Here is a 6851-nt window from a genome sequence, read left to right on the forward strand (position 1 = left end):
TCGGTGGAAAGTTTCTAGGGCAACACGACCTGGTCACCAGGTTCCTAAGTAGCGAGAGGGCGGAATCCGCCTCATCTCCGCTCCATACCCTCTTGGGACCCTAAGTGGTCCTGGGGAGCCTCAGGGCCCCCCAAAGAGCCCCTCGGAGGTTCCGATCTTCCTCATAGAGTAAGACGGCCCTCCTGACGGCGCTCACTTCCTTCAAGAGGGTAGGGGACCACCGAGCATCCTCCGTGTCCCTGGATTGCCTTAAACTCGGCCCTGGAAACTCTCACGTTATCTTGAGACCCAGGCCCGGATGCGTGCCCAAGAAGTTCCCACTACTCCCTCCGGGGCCAAGTGGTGAACTTGCAGGCGCTCCCCATAGGGGAGAAAGACCCAACCCCACTAGTGTTGTGTCCAGTACGTACTGGACCGCACGCAGAGCTCTGAAGCTCTGACCAGCTCCGTGTCTGTTGGAGGACAGCAGAAGGGGAAGGCTGTCTCCAAACAGAGGCTGGCGCACTGGGTCGTGGACGCCGTTACGACGGCATTCCGATCTCAGAATCTCCCATGCCCATTGGCAGTGAGGGCTCACTCCACACGGAGTTTAGCCACCTCCTGGACACTGGTAGAAGCGCCTCTCTAGCAGACATCTGTAGAGCTGCGGGTTGGGCTATGCCCAAACACCTTCGCAAGGGTTAACAACCTTCGCGTAAACCCGGTGTCAGCCCACGTCCTGCGTGGCGACATGTAGGACTGGCATCCGGGGGGGCGTATGCCTGCGAAAGCACCTTTCCACCCTCTAACAGGTTGGGTCAGTGTGCTATTTACCTTTTCTTCTTACCCGAACACATCGCTAAGAAACTGGTACCTCACCAGCCTCCCTTCTTACCCAGACACTGGTTAAGAATAGGCATTCCATCCATCACCAAACAAGCACCCCCTGGGGGCTGGCTGGGCAGAGCAGCCTTCCCCCTTAGGCCGGGATACCATGTGAGCTATCACAGATAGCTCTAACCGGACCTAGTGCTACCGGACGTCTGTAACACCCCCTCCGTGGGCTGTTCCGTCTGATGTATCCTCATGAGAATGGTTCCCACTCCTGGTAACCCATGAGCTTCCCCAGGTGGGCCTCCACCTCGCGGTTAACTACTCAGTCCGCACGTTCCATGCGTTCTCCTCCAAGGACGAGACCATACCTATATCCACCACATTCCTCCCCACGGGTAGGAGGTGGCCTCTGTAGCGCTTCCCTGATTAAGAGTCGCGCTTACCCGGTGTAAACTGATCTGGACGGCCTCTCGCCTATAGAGAGCTAAGGCCCCGTCCGTGAAAGTTACCGGTCAGGGCTGTACCCATCTTTCTCCAAGAAAGCTCTGGAAACCCCCCGACCACCACACTGGAAGGTTACAGTCTCACGAAAGCTTCGAGATGACACGCCCAGGCTTGTTACCGTCGCTTCGCTAGAGATTGTGACGCGATACAGCGTTGTGGCGTTTTCCATAGGCAACCCCATCTGTCGTTCTCGACACAACGTCGAGAGACCGACAGAAAGGGAACGTCTTGGTTACGTATGTAACCTCAGTTCCCTGATGGAGGGAACGAGACGTTGTGTCCCTTATGCCACGAACACGTATCGTATTCTGCTGCAGTTTGAGAGGTCTCAGGCTCTTCAGAACAAAGGTAAGTGAATGCTGCACGCCGGCCTCCTTTTATACCGGATTTCCGGGGGCGGAGCCCGGCATGCAAATTGCATTCGCCAAATTTCATTGGCCTTTTCTATAGTAGTCAGAGTTGATTGGTTCTCAAGGGCGAACCCCATCTGTCGTTCTCGACACAACGTCTCGTTCCCTCCATCAGGGAACTGAGGTTACATACGTAACCAAGACGATTTTCCATTACTCAAAATGACCACAATTGATTGGGAATAAGAATGAGAACTTATTTTAAAAAAATATATTTTCTTTTATTCGTGCTTTGAACACAAATCGAGTCCTTTGTGATGAAATTAAGACTTGCATTGTACGTTATCAGTTTTTTGTTTGTTTGTCTGTTTAGGAGATTGCCAATAAAAGATAGAGAAACTGTGACATAGTCAAGCCCTGACGCAGAATCAAGAAGCTAAAGCTGATCTGTTATGTAATTTTATTGTTGCCCCATTAGTGTAGACCAACAACAAATTATTTCTCATATTATGATATCTGTTGGTGATATGAATATTGTTAAAGACAAATGCAGTAATAGATATATTGAAGAAGTCTAAAAGCAAAATGTTATTCCATATTCAACAGTATATTGGTCTTCCAGATTTGAATATATCAAGTGGAAAAAAATATGGGTGATTATAACAAATACATTTTGTAAAAAGCATAAAGTTAAGAGGTATCCTTTAAAATATTACACAGAATGTATCCTGTTGAAATATTGTTTGAATGTTTCAAATTAGATCTGGAGAACTCTTGCGACTTTTGTGGTGTAACAAAATAATGAAATCTTTACTTAGATTGTATATATTCAAAAATGTTTTGTTTTGACGTGTCTAGTTTTTGTTCAAGATTATTTACAACCTTAGTAGAAATTGAACTTTATGATGTCATCTTTATTTTGTACAAGATACAATTGATTCTAAAATTACATTTTACTTGGTAAATATCACATTCACGTGAAAAAATGGGCTGAAGCTAAGCCAGATTTTTTACATTTTGTAAGAGAAATTTAACAATATGGACAAACTTTAAGCAATATAAAAAAACAAAAAAGCAAAAAGACTTACGAAGCATTATGTAATTTTAATTGATGAACCTAATGTTTTTTTTACCCCTGACATAAATTGTACTTTTCTTTCTTAATTATACCCGAAGTTATATTTATGTAATGGTTATTTTATTTTGTTTTTATGAGTTGTGTATGTTTTTTCCCTTTTTTTAAATATAATTATAATAAAAAAAAAAAAAAGCTGATCTATCCATCATTCACAAGCAAATCAGCAGGGGCTCATTTAACTCCTTGTTATGCTTCAGAACGTAGAAGCACAGCCACAAGCAGCAACACTGATTTGAGTTAAACTACTGTTGTGCTACAGTATACAACAGATCTGTCATAATAAAACAATACAAGTTCAATGTGTTATACTTTTTATTCAAAGAAATCACTGCAAAGAAGTTTTGTCTGTTCACAAGTATCTTAAAACACATTTACTTGACAAGGAAGATTACCGGAGATTTATGTCTTGTTTTATGAAATGAATATAAAATAATGAATATAATATGATGTGACAGTTTATGATAAAAAACTGACAATAGTTAAGAAAAAACGAATTATTTTTCTTAAGATTATTTTTTGCTTGTTTTAAATATAAACGTACTCTCATAAAAATAGAAAAGTGATCAGGTCAATTTCCTTATCATGTAAAAGTATCTTGATATAAGAATTGTTAATCATTTGTACTGGAAAACAAGACAAAATGCTCAGTAAGAATTAAAATTTGTAAAATAAAAGGTGTAAAATTTAAGATTATGATTTTATTAAGATTATTAATACAAATTTTTATGAATATTTAAGATGAGTGAAGCTATTATGTTATTTATTATGCTACAAGGTTTAATTCACATAAATATATTTTAATGTTCCATATCTACACTGTGCTTTAGACTTTTACTTCATATTCCACCATTCATCATTTAGCTTGTAATCATTTACTTCACTTGTATCTACTTTGACCTATGAAAATATTAATCAGGTTAATCCTATTTTTGGCTTCGACTTCTTGTGATGAAAAATTGTGCCATTAAGCTCTGCTACATCAGTGCTGATTCCAAAATTAAACACAAATAATATAAAAAACTAATAAAGGGTTAATAATCCTTTAAATGTAACCCAACATGTAGCCCAGTAGGTGGCACAAAGACCTCAGTTTTCACTGTAATCTTTCAGCGAGCAGAAAATGATGAGCTTCAAGAGTTATGCTTATTTATAAACAAGGTGCATCATGTGCTATCTCAAAAATATTATATACAGACATTAAAGCAATACAGAATGAGAGATTGTAAGATGTTAATAACAGTCATTACTTCAAAATAACTTATTTGTATTTTTTGTCTTGTGTTAAGTTAAAACATCTAAACAAGATGAATGTACGCCTACTTTCAGAAGCACAATTGAATAAGATACAAGAAACTAATGCAAAATGTTTTGTATTGATCACAGAGACACATTGTCCAGATACTGGAGTGACAAATGCTCTTCATAATGAACGTCCATCAATTGAAACATGTGTAGATGAGTTTGGTTATTTTAGTTTGTTAACAGCAGCAGTTTATCACTGCAAGATTGAAACTTTATATTTACATCTGCTCTGGTGACAGGACGTTTGTTGACTGAGCAAAGAGCTTTGAAATCAGCATTGGACACAGTTTTGATTTAGTTCCTATCTCAACCGTGATAAGGTTATGCATCTATAAGCACAAGCAAAAATCCAGTTTTCCAGGAACAACCCTGCATGTAAACCCCTGATAACAGTATGCATGCTATCTTGAGAGTGTGCATGAACTGGATCAAACGCAATAATATTTGATCAATTTGACTTTTGCCAAAGCATTCATTTCTAAATGCACTGCTGAAACACTCTGTGCCAAACGAGAAGCCAAAACTGAATTACAAACTGTATTCAAACCGTTTCATATTAAAGCAGTAAGCACCAAGAAGCAGTGAGTTACAGTGCATTTTATAACAGCTAAGGGCATTGTGGCGAAACGGAGTATCCTAAAATGATGTTTAGGCTACGTGGTGCGATCAGCCGTTATAAATCGGGGTATTTTATAACAGCTTGGAACTTCGCTCAGCCAATCAGAATCAAGGACCAGAACTGGCCGTTTTATACAGGTCTATATTAACCGTTTCATCGGACACGCGTGCACCTGACCCCCAGATAACTTCCGGTTTGTGTTTGGCTAGTGTTGAACTATTTATATTTTATTAACTTGTAATAATTGTATTAGATAAACAATTCGTTGAATTTTGTTGTTTGTTAATTTTATGAAATAAACAATTTGTTGAATGGGTCCTTTAGTTCGGTCATTGACATCTAGAGGCTGAGCTTAGTATAGCAGCCTAAATTCAAAATATTGGAGAGACAATTTTAGCCAAGTAACAGTTCTTCTCTGTTTCTTTTGATTATTATCAGCCCTCTTTAGTTTGTGGATGTGTACCGGAGTCTTAAGTCTTCATACATAGTTGGTCAATTTGATTGAATTTGTTGGATGACTGCAAATTTTCCAATAAAATGAGCTACATTTGATTTCACAGATTTAGCGTGACCTGCACTGCTTCTTTTAGAAAATATAATATCAATCTCTCATCACGCTTGGCCCCAAGCAGCAGAGAAAATGCACATTGGGACAAGGTTGCAGACTGCAAGTACGGAGGGAGTTTCATATAGAAAGTAACTTGGTAGGACACAATTTATTTTCAATGGCAGGTCGGTGAGGAACTCAAAGCAGGTGCAGTCCCATATAAGGGCGAATAATGTGTGATAGATTGTGAAGCGTGTGTCTCAGGGCGGTGTGGTGTGGGCCGCGGCCAATGCTGCTCTACAGTGAGAGTTCAGCCAGGGGTCTGTGAAAATACTGCTGGGGATCTGCAAACACCATTTATGACACAGAAGTCGTGTCAAATAAATGTTTATAAGACAATTACACAAAAACAAATAATCGGATAAGCATCAAAGTTGTTATAACATGATACAGAGGAAATCTGGATCTGTTAGACTGGTTGGCTGGGAGTGTAGGTCCTTGTTTCTATGTTGAAACTTCAAGTTGGATTATGACAATTCAGCCTGAAGATCAATATTTCCAAATAATCCTTTTCAGTACTACATTGATCTTATACTGTCATCTTCCTTTTTTATTACCTGCACAACCATCTCTTTACCAGCAGAGGGCCCCCGTTTCAACTAGTGGGACCCCACACTGGCAAAGTCCTTACAAATGTCCCAAACATGTCTCGGGTGAATTAGAAACACACTAAAGCAATCATAATTCACCTCTTCTCTGCTAAATTACATTTCTTGAACCCACATTATGAGGTTCTTTAGTCACGTAATGCAAATTCAATTTTAAAATATTACAAAGAGGCTTTTGCGGTAAAGCATTATTACATTACACTGATGAAATATGGAGTACATACAGAAGATGGACAAAAATAAGAACAGCGGGCAAATAGGTAATATCTTTATGAATGAACATTTGTCTTTAATACAGCTTCAAACCAATCAATGTATACAACTTTTAAACAGTCTCTAAAGTGGACTGATGTACAATTCATCACATTGTTTTAGAGAGCTTGGAGCCGGGAATCTGATTCTCACTCTTCTCATAACTGTGAAGATTGTTGATGGTGAAACACCAAACAGTTGGGTTGTTAAGGTTAGAGATGCTGCTGTTAAATAAGCTCAAACAATTGGTCCCTTCTGGACATCTGACAAGTCATGTATTTCACAGTTTCCTTGTTCTAACCACTGCTAAACACAGGTTGTTCTAGCACAGCTTGTTCAAAACATAGTTTTGCTGTGCCAACTAGACAATATGTAGTAACCACAACCATTTTTATAGTAGCCAAAACATTTAATATACACCCCTGTAATAATGGGGGTTCATAATTTTGTCCATTCCGAATGATACATGATGAACTATATAAAATATTATGGGCCACAATAACCAGCCAGTTACCTGAATTAGGAATAACAGTTTAGCTAATGGTTCATTCGTTGTGATGAAACACCATTTAACGCTTGTTTTCCGAGATGCGGATATCATCATTGGGAGCTATCTGTGGTTTCTGAGAATTTATTGACTACTGAATGATTCGAGTGT

The 6851-nt window shown here is 39.4% G+C and overlaps 1 protein-coding gene across 4 annotated transcripts in view; it reads right to left on the reverse strand.

The window, feature by feature from the left end:
• Positions 1 to 6851, reverse strand: part of mid2 (midline 2) — a 365887-nt gene that overhangs the window by 146991 nt on the left and 212045 nt on the right. The gene's annotated exons all lie outside the window — the stretch shown is intronic.

This window comes from Triplophysa dalaica, chromosome 16 (genome assembly GCF_015846415.1).
Source record: "Triplophysa dalaica isolate WHDGS20190420 chromosome 16, ASM1584641v1, whole genome shotgun sequence".
Taxonomy (NCBI): domain Eukaryota; kingdom Metazoa; phylum Chordata; class Actinopteri; order Cypriniformes; family Nemacheilidae; genus Triplophysa; species Triplophysa dalaica.